The sequence below is a fragment of the Pelodiscus sinensis genome, chromosome 2, assembly GCF_052426305.1.
Source record: "Pelodiscus sinensis isolate ZL-2025 chromosome 2, ASM5242630v1, whole genome shotgun sequence".
In the NCBI taxonomy this organism is placed as follows: Eukaryota; Metazoa; Chordata; order Testudines; family Trionychidae; genus Pelodiscus; species Pelodiscus sinensis.
The window spans coordinates 76,571,464-76,595,235 of NC_143053.1; the positions used below are offsets into that span (position 1 = coordinate 76,571,464).

At 41.2% G+C, this 23,772-nt stretch overlaps 1 long non-coding RNA gene across 1 annotated transcript in view; it reads right to left on the reverse strand.

Annotated features, from left to right (window-relative positions):
• Positions 1 to 20,419: 20,419 nt before the first annotated feature.
• Positions 20,420 to 23,772, reverse strand: part of LOC142827094 (uncharacterized) — a 37,189-nt gene continuing 33,836 nt past the window's right edge. The window contains exon 3 of the long non-coding RNA XR_012901504.2: positions 20,420 to 20,652. This is a non-coding gene — a long non-coding RNA (uncharacterized LOC142827094). The remainder of the gene's footprint in view (positions 20,653 to 23,772) is intronic.

Genomic DNA, 23,772 nt, shown 5'->3' on the forward strand with positions numbered 1-23,772 from the left:
AGAAACTTTATGCAGATATCAAAGGACAACTCCGATTTAGCTCACATGGTAGAGCTTTCACATGATTTTAGTCACCACCAGAGTAACATGCAGTCTATACATACAGCCTGTGAATGAACAGAGGACTTTGTTAACAGATTAAAACTGCTTTGGTCTCTTCCCACCAACTCACTTACCACCACATGATCGCTTTCTGAAATATTTCACTTGTTGAAATAGTTCACATTTAAGGGTATGTCTAGACTACATGGCTCTGTCGCCAGAGCCATGTAGATTAGTTTACTAGACATACCCAAATGAAGCGGCGATTTAAATAATCACCGCTTCATTTAAATTAAAATGGCTGCTGCGCTGAGCTGATCAGCTGTTTGTCGGCTCAGCGCGCTAGTCGGGACACTCCCCGGTCGACATCGAAGGCATTTGTCGACCGCCCCGTTATGCCTTGTGAGATGAGGGGCAGTCGACAAATGCTTTTGATGTCGACCGTAGAGCTTCCAGACTAGCGCTCTGAGCTGACAAACAGCTGATCAGCTCAGCACGGCAGCCATTTTAATTTAAATGAAGCAGCGATTCTTTAAATCACCACTTCATTTGGGTATGTCTAGTAAACTAAACTACATGGCTCTGGCGAAAGAGCCATGTAATCTAGACATACCCTAAGAGTTATGTTGTCTATTAATGATACTCCAGATAGTGTAGTTTCATAGTCATAGGCCAAACTCTGGTCCCCTTGCTCACACGAGAACACTGTTATCAGTGTAACTTCTGGTGTGAGCAGATATGTGTTTATTTTCATCTACAAGAAAGAAGCACATCTATTTTCTGACTGGTAGCACCTATTTCATACTTACATTCTCATGACCACCGGGGCTCTTGTTTTTATGGCCCTCCTGAGCCGAAATTTTCCTTTCTAAATGGCACACCAGCATGGTTTTCCTTAGGTGTCCACCCTTTTGCTCCCTTGACTGATAATTTCAGGGCAGTTTGTACAATGCCTCACCAAGGATTTACTGCTTTGAGCTGTAAAACTGTCACACGGCTGATTTCTTTATCTTGGCGTTTCTGGAATCAGTGGCTGCTTAGGGAGAGTGACTGAAAATAATTCTGATTCAAATTTTCTGGACTCTTTGGATGACTTTAAAGTTAGCCTTCTCCTTTTGAACTTCTTGGTATGCTTTCTGTTTTGTTACTTCATTTTGCCAGAGACAGCGATTAAAGGTTTTATTACTAATCACTGTGTCCACCTCCCTTCCATCAAATTCTCTGATGCTCTCCCCCACACATTTGCTGCCTTAGCTGTTATTTGCAACCACCTTTGTGAGTCTGAACTACCACCAGAATTACTGTCTTATCCAATAACTGGATACAGCATTCCTTCCTACTAGAAATATGTCTTTGGGTACTGGAATTCTCACTGACTTCATTATGGAGTAAATAGGACTATGGATAGTATATTGATCCAAATATATGTAGCCTGAATTTAGCAGTTTTAAAAATAATGGCTAGAATGTGAGTCATACTTCATACTCATGGAAGGCAGTAAGGAGGCGTAAGAACACATGCACAAATGCACACATATACCCCTACACATCCGCGTAGGCTACACAAAACTTGCATCTGGACACAAAGGAATCAGAGACTGACGTTTATCTGCTTCTGCCCTCTATAATATGTGGCTAGAGAGGGTAGGACTGGTGTAACTTTAGCTCCACCACCTAAGGAACCAGCAGAATAGATGGTATCGTCATTTGTTGCTGGTACAGAAAAGCATCACTACCTCTCCCCTAGAACAAGGGTAAGCAGGGAGGGACTTGTACCAGAAATGGTTATGTCTAAGGCCCAATCTTTCCTACAGTGGTGCAACTTGTGCAGCACCTCTTGCTTTGTCTTAAAGGAATCATTAATTCCCAAATATATAGTGGGCACACTTAATATTTGGCCACAAACAAGAATAAGAATAGAGTGAAATTCAGCAAAAAAATCAGATTCCCTCTATATTTAATGTAACAAAGTTGTGTCAATGGGGCTTTCAATGCTGTTTTTGAGAGGGTGCAACAAAAATATATTTGGTGGTAGAAACGAATTATAGAAAAAGCACAATAGACGATTTACTTTTTTTGTGCGTTTTGTACAATTCTTCTCTCCTTCCAAGCATAAAAGTACAGAAGCATAGAAAATTGGGGTATGAAAAGGTCAAAAGGTCATCAAGTTCAGTCCCTTGCTCAAACAGGACCAATACCAACTAAATCATCCCAGCCAGTGCTTTGTCAAACCGGACCTTAAAAGACCCCAAAGATAGGGATTCCACCATTTTTTCAGGTAACTCATTCCAATGCTTCACCAGCCTTATAATGAAATAGTTTTTTCTAATATCCAATCTAGACCTTCCACATTTCAGCCATTGGTCCTTTTTCTGTCATCTGTCACCACTGAGAACTGCCTAACTCCATTATCTTTGGAACCCTTCAGGTAGCTGAAGGCTGTTATCAAATCCCCATCACTCTTCTCTTCTGAAAACTAAATAAGTCCATTTTCCTCTCTTCATAAGTCATGTGCCCCAAACCCTAATCATTTTTGTTGCCTTCTGTTGGACACTCTCTCATGTGTCCACTTCCTTTCAGTCATGGGGGGCCTTAAATAGGATGCGACCACATCAGTGCCAAATAGATGAGAATAATCACTTTCCTGGATCTGCTGGCATTGTTCCCACAACTGCAGCCCAATAAGCTGTAAGCCTTATTGGCAATAAGGGCCCACTGTTGACTCATATCCAACTTCTTGTCCATTGTCATTCCAAGGTCATTTTCTTCAGAACTGCTGCTTAGCCATTTAGCCCCCAGACAATAGCAGTACATGGGATTCTTCTGTTCTAAGTACCCTCTGCACTTGTCCTTCTTGAACCTCATCAGATTTCTTTTGGCCAAATCCTTCAATTTGTCTTGGTCATTCCAGTTCCCCCTACTCTACAGCATATTTACCTCTCCCTTCCTTCCCAGGCTTAGTATCATCTATGAACTTGTTGAGGGTGCAATCCATCCCATCATCCAGATCTTTAACAAAGATGTTGAATAAAACTGGTCCCAGGACTGAGCGGGGCATTCTGTTTGATACCAGCTGTCAAATGGACACTGAGGCTACATCTAGACTACAGGGTTCTTTCGAAAGAAGCTTTTTTCAGACAAGATCTTCTGAAAAAACTTCTTTTGAAAGATAGTATCCACACTGCAAAAGTGCACTGAAAAAATGATCTGCTTTTTTGAAAGAGCATCCAGACTGAATGGATGCTCTCTCACATGTAAGCTGCGGTTGCTATGGACAGAATGGCCACCAGGACACCTGTGCTTTTTCCTCTTTCCTTTTCTTCCAAAAGAACTCCTGCTTCCCCATCCGCACATGCCTTTTTCTGAAAGAGCTCTTTCTCAAAAAGGCTTCTTCCCCGTAGAATGAGGATTACCAATGCCGGAACTCCCCCAACCCCCCGTCACCCCTATCCCCCGATCTTTTGATTTTCTTGCAGAAGAACGCAATTTCAGTGTGGACGTTCCTCAAGTTTTGTTGGAAAAACAGCTGTTTTTCTGACAAAACTCTGTAGTGTAGACAAACAATTCAAAATTCAGCTGTTACTAGTGATATTTATGTTGCAATCAAATTTTTGACCAAAGAACTACAAATGTATGTCATCCTCTATGTTTAGCCCTCCTATCCAGTTCCATAACATTACCTGTCTAGCAAACTGCTTGCAAAAATATGAGACGTTTTCAAATGAATTGAATAAAACACCGGTAATAGCAATGAGTGAGACCTAATAACTACTAACTGATTGTGCTGTATGTATATGCCATTTCATGTGGATAAAGTATAAGAAAATCCAGATTAATAGTCTGGTATCTTTCCTGTAAGATACATTTTTATAAAGTTTATAGCTAAATTGATAGCACTAAAAATTGAAATCCTTTAACCAACCGAGTGACCAGTGACATGGCCAGCTTCCTCTGACTTCCCCTCTAATGTCTCTCAGCCCTAACTTTTAGGGACTACATATAGTGGGGAAAGAACAATTTATTATCTGGGCTTTTCAGATCTTGGCTTCTCTGCTGAGTCTAATCACTGTAAAGTTTTTTGTGATGTGTGCAACTGGCCATCTGTCATGGGCGGGGTTGCCCAGTCCCTTCAGAAGCAGGACCATGGCCTTTTAAGGCCCCTCAAAGAGTGTTCCACCCCATGTGTCCCTGTCGCTATGGCTCAGGACCTATGACTACACCTTGCCTCCACTGAGACAGTCTGGCCTAGTGGCCACCATCAATAAAACACCCCTTTCTTAAAGGGTAGTGAAGCCCAGCGGCCAGACTCCATTCCATTCCCTTCCTGTAGTGTAATGGGACCTCGTGGCTACAGTCTGTTTGTTCTCCCTTCCCTCAGGACAGTAATGCCTAATGGCTTGCATCAATTATCACTCATTTCCCGTAGGGCAGTGAGGCCTAGCAGCCAGAGCCAGAAACCACACTCCCTGTTCTCAGGGCAATAAGGCCTAGCAGCCAGAGTTAGCAATCACTCCCTTCCTTTGGGCAGTGAGATCTAGTGGCCAGAATCTGTAATCACAGATGTAGCACCTCCCTTGGAGGTTAATGGGGCTGGGGTAGAGGGATCTGTCCCTCCCTCCTCCACCAGTCCCAGACCTGGGTCCTGTCAGTGGTGGGTGTGTCCCATCATTAGCTGAGTAGGGAATCCACCCAAAACACTGATTTAGGGGATACAACTCCCTGCCCTGGGCTACTTCCTACCAGACTCATGTCAGTCAGCTTCTTCTCTGGTTTCCTTCTGGCTGAGGGTTTCTCCGTCCGTTCCCAGCTGACTGGCCTCCATGGCTCGGTCTGCCCATAGCTCTTCCTGCAGAGCTGAGGCAGCAGCTCCTTCCTCTGCAGCCGTCATCCCTGACTGAGCTGATCCACTGTCCTTTATACCTGTCCTCTAGCTGTAGCATGCCCAGCAGGTCTGTGGGGGTGGGGGGGCCTGGCAGCCAGGTAGCTCTGGTTAACTCTTCCAGGCCCAGTGTGGGGTTGGTATACCCCATCATACCATCACAAACTGACTTGAGTCTACCAACTTCTAATGTGCCATTGAGCAATCAATGGATAGTAATAATAAAAGAAGCCACTATAAATGTAATGGGAATGAAAAGCCTCCTAATTAAATCCCTTCATCTGAACCCATCCCTGTTGCTGTGGTTCTAGATTAACTGTTAAACTGTAAGGACCAATTTGAACATGGATGAAAGCTAATAAGAATGTCTGATCTCAACTGCCTGATGGCAGAAATCTTTCAAGATCACTTGAATTCATAAGATTTCCGCCATACTAGGCCAAATCACACAAGAACATCTCCAGTGTTTCTCATCAAATTCTCAACTGAATCCTTAGCCTACAACTTTAGTCCAGGTATAATCTTTGGCTTGGCTATATAACAACTTTCAGACACTACCACTGCAGATCAAAACTGAGTCAATGATGCAATAGGAAAACTGCTAGAGAGGCCACTATTGAAATCCCCTCCATTAATTGTTATCCTTGGTGAGAGCGTTGTCATTCCACTACCAACTTTTATATGGTTCTTTATACACTCTTATTTTCACCAGCACATAAAATCTATATTGCCTGCTTATAATTTGTGTTACACATAAATACAAAAACACAGGAATACAAGTAAATAAAAAAGCACAGATGGTATTAGGAAAAATCTTCCAGGAGAACTTGTGCCAAACAGTATTCCTGTATTTTTTATATGCAACCATGTTGCAGGGACTGTGGACCATCACAGAGCACAGATGGAAGCATGAGTTTAAGGGCTATTGAGCACGTGGGCTTTCCCAGTGTGTCACAATTATGGAAATATCTGTGCTAAATAACTTAACGATGAAAATTGGCAATGTTCAATAATCCACCATACCTGTTTGTTCCCTGTGGTGAGATAGACTAGTGATTGCAAGTTGGAGTGCAGCATAAAGCATGTAGCTGCATTAGTTCAAGATCTTTAAAGATATTTTTCCTATGGGATGCCATGTACAACATCATATGCTTTTCTGTATTAATTTACATATGGGCTGATTTTAAGAAATATCGTGCGCTACAGCTGTCCTTGACTTCCAGTGGATTTATGAATTCACAGGATCTCTGAAAATCTAGCCATGTGTGCATTATATATTTGATTATGTGTTGACATTAAGAGGAAGAACAAATTCAAGCACTTTACAAACTAATGGATAATTTTAAGAGTACATCATGGAAGCAGAAACCAGAAAAGAGAACAGGAAAGTTCACTTGTTGGAAAAAATTTTTTAAGACTATGGTGATCATAATGGAAATATTTCTAATGGTTTGATATGTAATTACTTTACATGAAATTCATAACATTGGAAGAAAGAGCAAAATCCAAGATCACTGTTCCATAGTGTTCCCTGCACTACCAGTATTGAACTGTCATGGGAGTGCTGGTGCTTTGTGCTTAATCTTAAAATCATAAGTCAAATCTGGCTGTCCTTAGAAACATTATTTGGAATTTTGCTCCAGTAAGGTCAACAGGATTTGTCCTTTCAAGTAGAGATACAAGGACCTATTGTATGATCTAGTGTTAATCTACTGATAGTGCATGATTATCTCCTAAAGGATATTTTTTACTATGCATTGTCCAGTTCCATTTATAATGATTCAGTGAGGCATTCACCCTTCCCCTTAGATGACAATGAGAATTCTACAGTCTAATAGGTTTCATTATAAGAGATGTTTTTAACTTACATTTTTCTTTCTTTCTTTCTTTTAATCCCAATTCCTCCTATGGATCCCTTTGACTATCCTAAAATGTCATTCCAAATTCTCAAGTTCATACTCTTCAAATATTTCTAGACAGTTGTTATACCTCTTTTTAGTAACCATTCAAACAATGTGTTCCAATTTAGTTTTTAATCTTTCATTATAAATCAATCCCTCCAGGTGTTGATGGTCTTTATCATTCTCCTTTGAATTCCCTATAGTTTGTCCCTAACTTTCTAGGTATAGCTGAAACAAAAGATAGGACTATGCAGCACTTTAAAGACTAACAAGATGGTTTATTAGGTGATGAGCTTTCGTGGGCCAGACCCACTTCCGCAGATCAAATTGTGGAAGAAAATTGGAATGACCATATAGGGATACAATAAAAAAAAGAGAACACATATAAAATAGACAAATCAGATTTTAGAACAGAGGGGATGAGGGGGGAGGTTAATGTCTATGAGATAATGATATTGGAGGTGATAATTGGGGAAGCTATCTTTGTAATGGGTAAGATAATTAGCATCTTTGTTAAGGCTCATTCGTAAAGTGTAAAATTTAAGCATGAATGACAGTTCAGAGGCTTCTCTTTGAAGTCTTGTGTTAAAATCTCTTTGAAGCAGGATGTAGGTAGTCAGGTCGTTGAGACAATGCCCAGGATGGCTGAAATGGCAAGAAACTGTTTTTTCTTTGTGAAACTGTCTGATGTCTGTTTTGTGTGCATTGATTCTTCGGCGAAGTATCTGAGAAGTTCGTCCAATATACATAGCAGACGGACACTGTTAGCACATGACGGCATAAAGTATATTTCTGGATGAACAGGAATATGTGTTCTTGATCTTATAACTGAAATGATTAGGTGTAATGATGGTGTCAGCAGAGTAAATACGTGGACAAAGCTGGCACCAGGGTTTGTTGCAAAGAAAAGTTCCAGGGTTGGTATTAGTGTGGTATGTCCTGTGGTTGTTGGTAAGAATCATCCTGAGGTTAGGTGGTTGTCTATAGGAGACTATGGGTCTGTCTTCCAGAGCCTCTCGGAGTTTAGTATCCTGTTCCAATATAGGTTGTAGTTTATTGATAATGTGTTGGACGGGTTTAAGTTGGGGGCAATAGGTGATGACAAGTGGTGTTCTATTGTTGGTTTTCTTGGGTCTGTCTTGAAGTAGATGGTTTCTGGGTATTCATCTGGCCCTTTCAATTTGTTCTTTTATTTCTCTGGGTGGGTAATTGAGGTTTATAAATGCTTGATAGAGATCCTGAAGTTTCTGGTCTCTGTCAGTGAAATTAGAGCAGATGCAGTAGTATCGAAGGTCTTGGCTATAGACGATGGATCGTATGGTATGTTCAGGATGGGAGCTGGAGGCATGTAGGTAACTGTATGAGTCAGTGGTTTTTCTGTAGAGAGTGGTATCTAATTTACCATTGGTGATTTGTACGCTGGTGTCCAGGAAATGGATCTCTCATGTAAAATGGTCCAGGCTGCGATTGATGGTGGGGTATAGGTTGTTAAAGTCTCTGTGGAATGCATCCATTGTTTCTTGGCCATGGGTCCAGATCATAAAGGTGTCATCGCTGTAGCATAAGTAGAGAAGGGTAAAAGGGGACGGGATCTGAGGAAACATTCTAAGTCAGCCATAAAGATGTTAGCGTGATTCAGTGGATATAATATTCGAGTTACAATATGAACAGAGCCATTTAGAAAGAGACTATTACCTCCTTTCTTTATCATAAGACACCTATGGGGGGTGGGACAGGAGGTTCATGTCTGATCATCAGTACCTGGCCTGAGCCAGAAAAGCTAGTAAGTCTACCAGCAGATCAAATTTAGTGATGAATCCTGGTCCCATGCTACTTGAGATACATTGTGCATATGTTAAGAGGAAAAAGGGAGCAACCAAAGCTTACATTGGCTTTTTCAGTGCCATATCTCATTGCCAGATCAGCTATAATGTTCTGTCTAATGCATATCCCTCTTAAAACGCATTTGTGAATCTATTATTATATGTATGGATTAGGCTGTCTCTCCTACAAGTTTCTTAAGGGCTAATGCTTCTAAGTAGGTATATTGGATCAAATAGACCATATGCAAAAGAGTATTTGAGTTGGAAAAAATACTATTTTTCTTTTCTTTTTTCTTTTCTTTTTATTTTCTGAACCTCTTCATCTATCCCTAGTGCACATCCACCTGAAATTATTCAGCAGTCCCCGTTGCTGAGTTTCTCTCTTTGCCAGTGTAACAACTGCCAAGTTATCAAAAGCTGCTGCTATTGTGTCCCCATAGCAACAAGCTCCCTTGCTTAAGTGACAGTATTTCCATATTGTTGACTGGAAAATGTCCCAAATAACTGTAAAAGCACCTGGAGTTCTTTTTCAATGCAAACATCTTAAAAAAAAACCCTCACATATTAAATGGAGGTTATTTATACTCATTATAATGGATGATATGATGACAGCTGAATGTTTGCAATGTTCTACAAAATTCTGCAAATCTGGCTTTTTGGTGGATTTTATGTTTCATTTGAAACAGCTGTGAATTTTAATGTCATCTTTAAAATAAAATACTGGTAAGTAACACAGCTCTTGACAATTAACAGAGTAAATATGCAGTGTGTTATGTGACATATTTGTTATGCTATTGAAGTTAAAGAGAATGTTCAAAACGTGTAGAAGAACAAGTGAAAATAATTCAAATAGCCATCAGTACTCATGTCTAATAGGTCCAGAAAAAAATATTTTCATTTTAAACTATTTGAGAATCTGACCCTTAGTCACAGACATGAACCTTTCTAAGCTTTAACTATTTCTTTTGTTCAATTCTATTATCCAACTTTGTCCAGTTAACATAGTTAGAGATGAGACTACAACTATACCAAGTTGTGCTGTGCTCTTAGTTGGTCTCACAAGTTAAGCAGGGAATAACTGAATGTCATGAGATGCATCAGTGATTCAATTGTTGTAGGCGCATATCTAATGATCTTGACTGTCTATTAGTCAAATAATATAAATTGAAAATATTTTTTCTGGAAATATTAGACATGAGTATTGATGACCATTTGAATAATTTAATAATACACCAGAAATTCCATTGGGCTTTGGGCACCCCCAAACATACCTACACGTACCTGGGTTAAAACTGCAACAGCCATGTTAGCTCCACTCCCTCACCTCCACTGACTACCTGTGGATTCCTTGCATTCCCATCTCTCCTCCATTCTCAATTCTTTTCATCCATCTCTCCTGTCTCAAAGACCATTACTGAATCATTGAAGTTATAGACACAAAAGAATTTATACTTAATATTCCTTAAATTTAAAAACCATAAAGGTATCTTGTATTTCTTTATAACACACTTTGCTTTATTCCTCTTCTTGTTAGAAATGGGGTTCAAAATAGTATATTAGATTGCAGTTTATAAGGAGAAGTCTACACAAAATCGTATATTTCACTGCAGTGCTATTGTGGTAGGAAAAAAAAGAAAAGGACAAATTAACTTAAAGTAAACTCAATTTTCTCCATTCCTCTCTTTACCCTTGACTACACTAGTGGTTCAGAATTATCCAACCCAAACATCCAACATAAATCTGTCAGTCTGTCTGTCTGTCTACATATCTAAACTGTGAAGTGCCCAATTCATGTGCCAGCTAGATGCCAACAGCATAAATATAATCTGGCAACAAATTTGTTTTCGTGACTATGGTCTAGGTAGACAATGGTTTCTCATTACATAAAGGTGTTTTAACAAAAGGTTTAACGGTGCTGATATATTTAATAGTAGTCACTCATTCTCTGACCCATTAAAGTATCTTTACGTAGATTAGTACACTTGTCTTTGAAACACAAAGGGGGGGAGGTTCTTTTGGGGCATAGGTGGGGAGTCACGATTCCTTGCATCTGTAATTATCTCTTTCCTGTCATGCAGTATGTTCATTTAGAGGATATACTTGTTGGGATAGCTATTTAAGTAATCAAATGTTAAGTTGAGAAAAGTCTGTTCAGCTTCATTTCTTTATTCTCAGGTATGCTTATAAAGTTTCAGTAACTATGAGAAGGTGCTCTTGAGATAAGCCACACCATTTGCTGGAACTGATTATATTCATTATACATCTAGTCTGGCACAGAAACAGCTTGCGAAAGACATTTATAAAGATAACATGTCCAAGTTTAAACTCTCAAGTAAGAGCATTTTCTTCGGATGAAAACTCCTATTGCCTTGCCTAGTACTGACCGTTCTGCTGTGCTAGCTTTATTCCTGCTCTGATGGGGCAAGTTCTTGCCTGTAGGTGAGTGTGAACTTCCAGAATGATTGTGTTATTCTGTGGCTAGTGGAGGAAGTCAGGAGATTTCAAACTGAGGAGTCCAGAGTGCTGTAAAGACTTAATATCTGGAATTAATCATCCTCTTAGACTTTCTCTCTAGACCTAGTTGATCGTCCCTTTTCATATACTGTATTGTGTTTATATGTTAATAGTTTTTTAAAATATCTGTATTAAAGGACTGTATATTAGCTTTATGATGGGTGGTAATGCATGCTTGTTCTTATTGCTCCTGTAAACAAAATGAATGTCAGAGCCATTACCAGGGAATGGCAGCAAGACCAGAGAACTTCAACCACCACATAAGTAAGAGTGTTCTTAAGATGTTCTGATCTATGTTGGCTAGTGACAGCCTCCAAGAGGTTATTATGAGAGGGGATCACTAGAAAACAGCAGTGATCCCACCATGCCCCTTGCCCCTGAACATACCTCTGTGTCACAGTGGCCAGTAGGAGGTAGTGTAGAGCTCTCTACACCAGCACTTTGCCAGATGGTGATTCCCCTATGTTGGGTGAATCCTTTGCTTAGTTAGGTCAACTTTGTGACCTCTTTGCAAAATTGATTGTATGACCATACTCAAAGAGTATAGTTCACCATGGGTGCATCTATACTGCAGGCCTTAACTCGAAAAAAGCTACGCAAATTGAGCTACCTCAATTGCGTAGTTTATTTCAAAATAGCTTATTTTGAAATAGGAAGTGTATACACAGTACTTATTTTGAAATAGAGCACTTTTCCTCCAACTTCCCTTATTCCTCACACAATGAGGGTTACAGGTGTTGGAGTAAGAAGTCCTCCAGCTTGACAGTATTTTGACACTATTCTGAAATAACTGCCTGCTGTGCAGAACTGTTCAGAAATCAACAAGATGTAATTCAAGAAAGAGACGTGCAAAATCCTTTTAGGAAGGAAAAAAAGCAAATGCAAAATGGGGAATAACTGTTCAGACGATAGTACTGGTTCAAAGGAGCTAGGAGTTATAATAGATCATAAGTTGAAAATGAGTTAACTGTGGGATTCAATTGCAAAAAAGATTAATATCATTACAGTTTGCATTAGTAGAAGTGTCCAGTGTAAGACAAGGCGGGTAATTGTCCTGACTGTTCAGAACTAGTCAGGCCCCAGCTGGAGTTTTCTGTCCATTTCTGAAAGAAGTATGTGGGCAAACTGGAGAGAGTCCTGAGGAGAGCCAGAGAAATGATATCTTCTTTCGAAAATAGAACATAGTCTAGATATAGCCTGAAGGTGGGAAAAGAAGTAAAAGGTATCTGCACAAGGGATATTTTGTTTGGAAGTTTTTCCTAATTTCTAAACTAATTTCTAAGGATAATTAAGCATGGGAATAGGCTCCCAAGAGAGGTTGTAGAATCCCCATCACTGAATATTTCTAAGGGTGTATTGAAAAAATACTTGTTAGCAATTGTCTAAGTGTACCGTGTCCCACCTCAGCACAGAGCTGCTGTCTCTCCAAATGGTTCTAAACTAAGTGGCCTCTCAGCACTGTCTTTCTATGACGGTTTTTTGGCACTCCCACAGTGGTGCAAAAGGCCTGTACAAAGACTGAGGAAATGACCAACTGTCTTCAACTACTCCTGAAACATTAGTGCCACCACAAGTCCATTGTGTACACAATTATTCACCCAATTGTGTCACTTTTTAAATTGGTATTCTTACTTTCCCTGGCAACCTGAGATCTCTCTGAGCTTTTGGTTTTGTTTTATTGTTCCATTTTGTACTTGTGTGTTATGACAGGATGAAGGTAAAACAAACCAGTGAATAGGGATCTAATACCTGACTCCTAGTTCATACATCAGTAGATAGATGTGCATCCTTCCCCCTTTTTCTAGCCTCTTGTCTCTTCCTTTGAGGGTACCCATAAGACTTAATAATTTTTCAGACAGATAGCCAGAAAAAAAAACATTGCCTTGCACCAGCCCTGTGATGCAAAGCGGCTATAAATCCAGTTTAACCAGGATCTTAAATCAGCATCAGAGCTGATTTTTCTCACCAGAGCGGAGGAATACAGCTTGAGCATACTCATAAATCTATCCATATCTTTCCTTGCGTAAAGATTCTCTTCCAAAAAAGGAAGAGTTACTATTATAATTCTAGATCCATTGCTAAATAAAGAGTTTAGCTTCTAGGGGCACCAATCTTGTCTGTATCTGCAGCTTTGCCCTAAAACCCTGGATTTGATTTCCAGGCACCTGTATGGAAGGTACTTCTGGTGGTGTAGAACCAACCCAAGGTACACTTTCCCTTTTCCAGGGTCACGGGTTGGAATTTTGGGGAAGGGCTCAGGCCAAAGGGCTCCCCTTAATCCCAGTGATTTTCAGCTACTGTGAAAAAGAAAAACCATTCAGTCTTTGGCCAGTTGATGAAGGGTGCCTCCCTTTTTCTTCAGCTGCAGCAGTCACAGCCTTAGTGTGGCTAAGAATCTAGCCTATTTCCTTTTCTTTCCTTTCTCTCATTGAATTATTCAATGCTTCTATTTAAACAATCTGGCTTTTGGACCATTTGGAGAGGCAGCTTCAGCATGACACTTTGAGCAGATGCAGCAGAAGTAGAAGCACTTGAGTTAAATATGGTGGAGCCACTACTATCTCCAGAAATGGCCAGAGCTAAAATATCACATTCTGAACCAGATGGTGCTGTCAGACAATGTGGAATGACAGCTTTTAAATGATGCATAAAGGCTGATGTTCCTAAGCAAGCATTTTTTAACTTGAGTTACAGATGGTACAGCAAGGACCAGTTCTGGAGAAAAAGCAAGTATACTTCATGGCAGATTTTAACCTTTAAAGAATTGTAAAGTGTTTGTGGGGCTATCAATAAGGAAACTAACACATCAAGACCATTGTTCCTATTGTCTATTTGTAGGCACCATGCACAGCTGCTTGGGAATTTTTTCAGTAACTTTTTGTTTTTGATATTGACGTGAACATTTTTTGTCAGAAAATGTCAGCTTTGGCAAGTTTCTGATTTAAAAATAAAAGTTCTGAAATTTTCAAAACGTCCCATTTTAACATTTTGGAAGCCCAACATTTTAATTTTTGTTTTAAAAAGCATTTCTATTTCAAAATTAAAATTAATGTACAGGCTTTTTTTTTAAAAAAAAAAAAGAAGGTCAAATATTAAACTAAACTTTTTGAAATTATCAAAATGAAATATTTTCATCGGCCTCAACTGATTTTGATTTTCGGTTTAAGAAAATTTTTGAGGTTATAATTTATGTCCTATTTTGGATTGGGGACTTTAAAAATAAACTCACAATTTTTTTCCAGACAAATAAATTACCCATCAATCCTGCTTCATATACAAACCTGAGGCCAGAACAACCTAAAAGCAGAATCTGTTTGTATGCTATTTGTTATTGAATGCTCTTCTAGGATATGTCTACACTACGAGTTTTCTTGGCAAAAAATATGCTAATGAGGGTCTCATTTGCATGAGTCATGATCTCATTTGCATATTTTCTGCCAATCCATTTTTCCTCTAGGAGTTTTTACGCAAAAACAAGGAGTGTGAATGTTTTCTTTTTGTGCGAAACCCCTTTTTCCACAAAATTGGTATACCTTGAGGCATAAGGATCTTGCAGAAAAAGGGGGTTTTGCTCAAAAGAAAACTCATAGGCTATGTCTACGCTGGAAGCTTCTTGCGCAAAAACTCTTTTGTGGAAGAGTTCTTGTGCAAACACTCTTCCACAAGAGAGCATCTACACTACCATGTGCTTTTGCGCAAGAGATGTGCTTTTGCACAAGAGCATCCATGGCAGTGTAGACGCTCTCTTGCGCAAGAAAGCTCTGATGGCCATTTTAACCATAGGGGCTTCTTGCACAAAAAATTCATGTTGCCTGTATACACTGCCCTCTTCTGGAAGAGCTCTTGCTCAAGAGGGCTTATTCCTCGTGGGGAGAGGAATAACTCTTCCAGAAGAAGCCCTGTTTTACAATGCTGTACTGTAAATTTACTTCTGGAAGATGCTTGTGCAGTGTAGACAGCCGGCAAGTTTTTGAGGAAGAACGGCTGTTCTTCCACAAGAAGCTGCCAGTGTAGATGTAGCCTGTAGATGTAGCCCTAGATAGTTTACCTTCATGGCTATTGAGCAATAACCCATTTGATGCAGATAGGAAATTTAATGAATGATCAGATTTATAGCATCAGCAGCATGGCACCTCTATTTTGTCTTAAATTTCAAATCATAGAATCATAGAGTCACACAATCATAGGACTGGAAAGGGCCTCAAAAGGTCATCGAGTCCAGCCCCCCCGCCCTCAAGGCAGGACCAAGCTCCGTCTACACCATCCCTGACAGATGTCTATCTAACCTGTTCTTAAATATCTCCAGAGAGGGAGATTCCACCACCTCCCTTGGCAATTTATTCCAATATTTGACCACCCTAACAGTTAGGAATTTTTTCCTAATGTCCAATCTAAACCTCCCTTGCTGCACTTTAAGCCCATTACTCCTTGTCCTGTCCTCAGAAACCAAGTGGAACAAATTTTCTCCTTCCTCCTTGTGACACCCTTTTAGATATTTGAAAACCGCTATCATGTCCCCCCTTAATCTTCTTTTTTCCAAACTAAACAAGCCCAGTTCATGAAGCCTGGCTTCATAGGTCATGTTCTCTAGACCTTTAATCATTCTTGTCGCTCTTCTCTGTACCCTTTCCAATTTCTCCACATCTTTCTTGAAATGTGGCGCCCAGAACTGGACACAGTACTCCAGCTGAGGCCTAACTAGTGCAGAGTAGAGTGGCAGAATGACTTCACGAGTTTTGCTTACAACACACCTGTTGATACAACCTAGAATCATATTTGCTTTTTTTGCAACAGCATCACACTGTTGACTCATATTCAACTTGTGGTCCACTATGACCCCTAGATTCCTTTCCACCATGCTCCTTCCTAGACAGTCGCTTCCCATCTTGTATGTATGGAACTGATTGTTCCTTCCTAAGTGGAGCACTTTTCATTTCTCTTTATTAAACTTCATCCTGTTTACCTCTGACCATTTCTCTAACTTGCTAAGGTCATTTTGAATTATGTCCATATCCTCCAAAGAAGTTGCAACCCCACCCAGTTTGGTATCATCTGCAAACTTAATAAGCGTACTCTCTATCCCAATATCTACATCATTGATGAAGATATTGAACAGTACGGGTCCCAAAACAGACCCTTGCGGAACTCCACTTGTTATCCCTTTCCAGCAGGATTTAGCACTGTTAACAACAACTCTCTGACTACGGTTATCCAGCCAATTATGCACCCACCTTATCGTGGCCCTATCTAAGTTATATTTGCCTCATTTATCAATAAGAATATCATGCGAGACCGTATCAAATGCCTTACTAAAGTCTAGGTATATGACATCCACCGCTTCTCCCTTATCCACAAGGCTCATTATCCTATCAAAGAAAGCTATCAGATTAGTTTGGCATGACTTGTTCTTCACAAACCCATGCTGGCTATTCCCTATCACTTTATTACCTTCCAAGTGTTTGCATATGATTTCCTTAATTACCTGCTCCATTATCTTCCCTGGGACAGACGTTAAACTGACCGGTCTGTAGTTTCCTGGGATGTTCTTATTCTCCTTTTTATAGATGGGCACAATATTTGCCCTTTTCCAGTCTTCTGGAATCTCCCCTGTCCTCCATGATTTTTCAAAGATCATAGCTAAAGGCTCAGATACCTCCTCTATCAGCTCCTTGAGTATCCTGGGATGCATTTCATCAGGACCTGGTGACTTGCTGACATCTAACTTTCCTAAGTGATTTTTAACTTGTTCTTTGTGTATTCTATTTCTAAACTTACCCTCTCTCTGCTTGTATTCACTACGTTAGGCACACCTCCAGACTTCTCGGTGAAGACCGAAAGAAAGAAGTCATTGAGCATCTCCGCCATTTCCAGGTTTCCTGTTACTGCTTCTCCCTCCTCACTGAGCAGTGGGCCTACCCTGTCCTTGGTCTTCCTCTTGCTTTTAATGTATTTATAAAAGGTCTTCTTGTTTCCCTTTATTCCTGTAGCTAGTTTGATCTCATTTTGTGCCTTTGCCTTTCTAATCTTGCCCCTGCATTCCCGTGTTGCTTGCCTATATTCATCCTTTGTTATTTGTCCTAGTTTCCATTTTTTATATGATTCCTTTTTTATTTTGAGATCATGCAAGATCTCCTTGTTAAGCCAAGCTGGTCTTTTGCCATATTTTCTATTTTTCCTACACAGCGGAATTGTTTGCTTTTGGGCCCTTCACAACGTCCCTTTGAAATACTTCCAACTCTCCTCAGTTGTTTTTCCCTTCAGTCTTGCTTCCCATGGGACCTTACCTACAAGTTCTCTGAGCTTATCAAAATCTGCCTTCCTGAAATCCATTACCTCAATTGTGCTGGTCTCCCTTCTACCTTTCCTTAAGATCATGAACTCTATTATTTCATGATCACTGTCCCCCATACTGTCTTCCACTTTCAAGTTCTCAACTAGTTCCTCCCTATTTGTTAAAATCAAATCCAGAACAGCTTCTCCTCTGGTAGCTTTTTCAACCTTCTGAAACAGAAAGTTGTCTCCAATGCAGTCCAGAAACTTATTGGATAGCCTGTGCCCACTGTGTTAGTTTCCCAACATATGTCTGGATAGTTAAAGTCCCCCATCACCACCAAATCTTGGGCTTTGGATAGTTTTGTTAATTGTTTAAAAAAGGCCTCATCCACCTCTTCCACCTAGCCAGGTGGCCTGTAGTAGACTCCTAGCATGAAATCACCCTCATTTTTTACCTCTTTTAGCTTAACCCAGAGACTCTCTACACAGCTATCTCCTACGTTCATATCCACTTCAGTCCAAGTGTGTACATTTTTAATATACAAGGCAACCCCTCCTCCCTTTTTTCCCTGTCTGTCCTTCCTGAGCAAGCTGTACCCTTCCATACGAACATTCCAATCATGCGTCCTATCCCACCAGGTTTCTGTATTACCGATGATATCATAGTTGTATTTATTTGTTAGCAATTCCAGTTCTTCCTGCTTATTACCCATACTTCTCGCATTTGTATATAGGCATCTAAGGGTATGTCTACACTACCCCCCTAGTTCGAAATAGGAGGGTAATGTAGGCATACCGCACTTGCAAATGAAGCCCGGGATTTGAATTTCCCAGGCTTCATTTGCATAAGCGGGGAGCCACCATTTTTAAAACCCCGCTGGTTCAAACCCCGTGCAGCGCGGCTACACGGGGCACGAACTAGGTAGTTTGAACTAGGCTTCCTAGTTCGAACTACCGTTACTCCTCATTTCACTAGGAAGCCTAGTTCGAACTACCTAGTTCGTGCCCCGTGTAGCCGCGCTGCACGGGGTTTGAACCAGCGGGGTTTTAAAAATGGCGGCTCCCCACTTATGCAAATGAAGCCCGGGAAATTCAAATCCCGGGCTTCATTTGCAAGTACGGTATGCCTACATTACCCCGCTAGTTCGAACTAGCGGGGTAGTATAGACATACCTAAAGATACTGATTTGATCTTGCCTCCCTGTTGTGCCCTGACCCTCCTTTCTCCTTGCCATTATAGGCCGTAGTCCCCCCCCATTTCCAACCCATCTCCCAGTCCCACACATTCAGCACTTACCTGTGGGCTTTGCTCACCTGTCCCCGTCTAACCTAGTTTAAAGCCCTCCTCACAAGGTTAGCCAGTCTGTGTCCAAACAAGGCCTTCCTGCTCCTGGAAAGGTGAACTCCATCTCTGCCAAGCAGTCCTTCCTGGAAGACACCCCGTGGTCAAGGAAGCCGAAGCCCTCCTGGCGACACCATCTTCGCAGCCAGGCATTCACCTCCAGGATGCACCTCTCTCTGCCCGGGCCCCTACCTTTGACAGGAAGGATCGAAGAGAATACCACCTGCGCCCCAAACTCCCTCACCTGTACTCCCAAAGCCCTGTAGTCACGCTTGATCCGCTCAGTGTCACACCTGGCAGTATCATTTGTGCCCACATGGATGAGTAGCATGGGGTAGTAGTCAGAGGGCCGGATAATCCTCGACAATGCCTCCGTAACATCTCGGATACGGGCCCCTGGCAGACAGCATACCTCTCGAGATGAACTGTCAGGGTGACAGATGGGCGCCTCCATTCCCCTCAGAAGAGAGTCTCCAACCACCACTACCCTACGTTTCTTTCTCGCAGTGGTGGCAGGAGACTGCTCAACCTTAGTGGTGCAAGGCCTGGTCTCCTCCACTGTGGGGGGTGACTCCTTGTCTCCTGCAGAAAGTATAGTGTAACGGTTATTTAACAACACAGTGGGAGGGTTAGGAGCAGGGGTGGAACACTGCCTGCTGCCAGAAGTAACCAGCTGCCAGTGCTCTCCCTGCACCACCTCCTCCTCCATAAGTGGCGGGTCAGCAGTCCCACATCCTACGACAGTGACCTCAGTGGACTCCACAGGAATACTGTCCAGAAATTCCTTATGGCCTTGAATGCTCCTCAGCCTGGCCACCTCCTCCTGTAGCTCTCCCACTTACTGCCTGAGAGATTCCACCAGCAGGCACCTTTCACAATGGTTGCCTCCCCCAGCCTGGATATCAGTCAGTGGGAAGCAAGCCACAAATACTGCAACACCACACCAGGACCTGGGTAGAGGCATCCATGCTCAGGTTCTCTGTCTGGATACAGGCACAGGTGAAGGAGACAGGAGAAGTACTGGCACAAGCGCTTCGGGTCTTCATCACCATCAGTCACTCCCTCTGCTCAACTCTCCTGTCTGCTTTGCTCCCCTGTTCGCTCTGCTCTGGAAACTCTAACTATTGTTCTAACTATGACCAACTAAAGATGCACCATCTATTTAGTTTATCTAAGAAACTGTTAAGAGGTGATTTGATTACAGTCTACATCTACATAGGGAGATTTCTGATAGTGAAGGGCTTTTTTAATCTTGCAGAGAAAGGTGTAACTAATTCCACCACTGGAAGCAGAAACCAGACACATTCAGACAAGAAATGTGGAACAAATTGTTTAACAGTGAGGATAATTAACATTTGAAATAATGTACCTGAGGATGTGGCAGATTTCTCTGTCACTTAGTCTTTAAATCAAGATTCAATGTCTTTCTAAATGATTTGCTCTAGTTAAGCTAGTTAAGCTAGTAGTTACGAACGTGATGCAGAAATCAATTGATGACATGGTAGGCATGCAGGAGGATAGATAATCATAAAGTCTCTTCTGGCCTTAAAATCTATAATTCATGAAACTCGCAGAACCTCCTATGGTATTTAATATGGGGAGAGCTGCTTAATTCATGTCCAGTAATATGCAATAGAGCAGTGAATGGATTATTAAATCCAGCATCAGAGCTCATACAACTAAACCAATGAAATGCACCAGTGATATTGGCTTCAGATAAGAGCTATAGAAAACTGTAAATCTGTCAAAACAAATGGGGAGACAGCATGGAATGGAGGGAAAAGCACCTCATTGAGCGTCAGGAAATCAAAAGCTCCAATCCAAGTTCTGGCACCACACTCACGCAGAGTCTTGTGTTGTCATCTCACCACTCTTGAATCTATAAAGCAGAGATAATGACACTTGTGTTCCTAATAGAATGTTCATGGGGATTTATTTAACAACATTTGCACAGAACTTTGAACATATCACAACCTATAGATAATAACTAAATATTGTGTTTTCTCATGGTATTTTTAGGAATGAATATTCCAGATCCCAGAGGGAAAGTCGAGTGATGGATTTATTGGCTCTTGTTTATGACAAAGGAATGCAAACATTTGGTGTGATCTTCATTTAACTTATTTTATTCTATCTGCAAGGTACCTTTGAAACTTTTACCACACGGCTGAATTTGATGAATCATAATGATGTTACAGGGACAGCCATGCCTAATGTATCCTCATTTTAACATGTTATGAAATTCTATTTGGAAGTTCAATTATATTGTATGCAGCATAATGTTCTGTTTGTGTATAAGGGATATAGTGCACAGGTCACTGATAATATGTCATCGTCTCTCCCCCTCTTCTCCCTCCTCCCTGTTTTATTGTCCTTTAAGTCTCCGTTGTTGCTGTTGTTTTTCTTTATGCCCTGCAGATTTTTTCCCTGTGCCGCATTTATTTTTATCACAAACAACCTGCCAAATATTTTGCTACCCATTTGGATTGACTTGTAAAGATTGATTGCCAGAGAAAAACGTTTCATATTGAATAACTTGTTAGATCAAATTGACAGTCCTATCTACAGTATGTTATCATTATTGCCATCATTATTATTTCTTGATGAGCATTGTTTCATCTTTCAGCTACCCATGCTCTCCTCCAGTCAAGGGCACCCTGGAAAAAGACTCTAGTTACTTGGATAATTAATTCCACACTGGCCTGTACAAATCATATCACAATTGGCATGCAACTGTAGGCATTGTAAGAAAAAAGGAAGTTGTCAGTGGGGAACTACATTGTGGCTCAAGGGGCCACACAAACCTGAACTAGCCCAGGAAAACTGGAGACATCCTGGATCAGAGAGGCTGAATTTTCCTGAGCTAGCTTGTCATGCTCAGAAGTACAATATGTCACTCCCTTTACAGAGATCAAGGTACAATGGCCAATTCATCTCTTGGGTGGAACAAATGGCTCTCTGCCCATCCCATCCCTTTCAGGTGAATTGCTCCCAGAGAAGGACCATCTTAGTAACATTTCATGAGCCAAGGCTATAAATCTGGCCAATCCTGATGCTGGGTATGCTAGGAAGCTGGCTCCTCTCCACTACGTGATCATTGTAGGAGGGATCACAGTCTAGTTCTGATAATCTGCAGACAGCCTTTTTAGCTTTTTCTCCCTCTCACTAATTGTAGGCTGCTTTGTTGTCTCTTTATTTAGCATGGACAGGACCTAATTAACTCTCCTGTAAGTCCAGGGCTATTAGATTATGTGAGGTCCCTGTATACAAGTCTTTTTTTTTCTAATTTTCTAATTCAAAAGGATCAAAATTAGTGCATCGAGGCTATTAATGTTTTACTAAACTTGCCTTTTAATAAACATAAAACTGTTCTATTGTTACATTTCCTTCTTAAAATACATAAAATATAGCTAAGTCCATTCAGAATAGCCCATTTTTTACCTTAGAACAGCTGTTATATTAGTTTCTTTCAGGGGACGGGGTTTGGGTGCAGGAGGGGGCTCCTGGCTAGGGAAGAATGATGGGGTGCAGGAGAGGGTTAGGAGTGCAAGTTCTGAGGGGGAGTTTGTTGCAGGAAGGGATTCTGACTTGGGGCAAGAGGTTGGTGTGTAGGAGGTGCAGGCTCAGGCCAGGAGATGCTTACCACAGGCGGCTCCCACATGGCGGTACAGCAGGGCTTATCTAGGCTGCAGCGCCAAAAGCCCCTGCTTTAATCTGGCCCTGAGCATAGTCACAATAACTTACTGTCTATCTCATTCTGCCAATTCGAGCCAATGTAAAGGGGAAAGGATCAGCATCAAGAAATTTGACAGAATCTGGCCTATCAGTGAGTGGCCACCTCTGCACATTCCTTGGTGGCCTCAGGGTAGCAATACTAATGGCCATTCAACTCAGTTGCCCCTACTGCATTGCTTGAGGAACTCCATACACCATTGTGTGGCCACAAACATCCCTCCTTGGTTCTGGGTTTATTAAGATAAAAATTAACTCCAGGTCCAAGAAAAAGGCACAGAAAAGAAAAGTTCCTTTTCACACACACGGGCCTTCCTGTGGTGACCTTTCCTGTTTTGGAAGGCCAGTGTCAAGATTCTCAATCCCAACTCCCAGAGCTCATGGCTGGCACCTGCTCACTACTAGCAGTCGCTGATCCCTTAGCATCACCCAATCCCTTCCTCTCAAATGCTGCCATGAGTAACAGGGAAAGCACCTGATCTCTCTCTTCTTCTTAGGCCATGTCTATGCTTATGGGAATATCAATGCTCCTGAAGTCAATCTTCCGGGTTCGATTTAGCAGATCTAGTCAGAACCTGCTAGATTGACTGCTCGGGGTATCACCATTGACCCCGATATTCCTCAGAGTTGCAAGGAGTAAGGGAAGTTGACGGGAGAGTTCTTTCCATCAACCTCCCTCAGTGGGGCCACCCCACAAATTTGGTGCAAGGTACGTCAACTCCAGCTACACATTTCTCATAGCTGAAGTTGTGTATTTTAAGTCATATTTCTTGTGTAGTGTAGACCTGGCCATAGTAAGCCATCTTGGCTGACCACATGGCTCTGGTCTTTCAGGGACAAGGCAACTTGTTACATGGCCCTTATTATGCACAGCAGCGTTTACAGCACATTGAAGAGGCATCTAATGCATTGAAACTTGTTTTTCAAGTCTGCAGAGCTTAGCTATGAATGTAAAATATGTGACATTTTTCAAATCACAATTCATAGGATTTGCATCGTCCTTATTAAAGTGAAAATCCTTCCCGGTATATAACCGAGCAAGTAACAAATGGGAACGATTGAACGAATGTCTATATATAATGCATCTAAGACACATCTTTCTGTCATGCTGAGACTTGATTACAATGTAAGTGCTGTTAGAAGGGCCATATGTTCCAGTCACAATATGGCTCAGTTCTCTTCAGGAACAGCAGGAGTGGGTTGTGGCTTGGCAATTTGTCCAATGCACTTCATAAATTGACTTAGATAAAGAGATTATGGTCCTGAT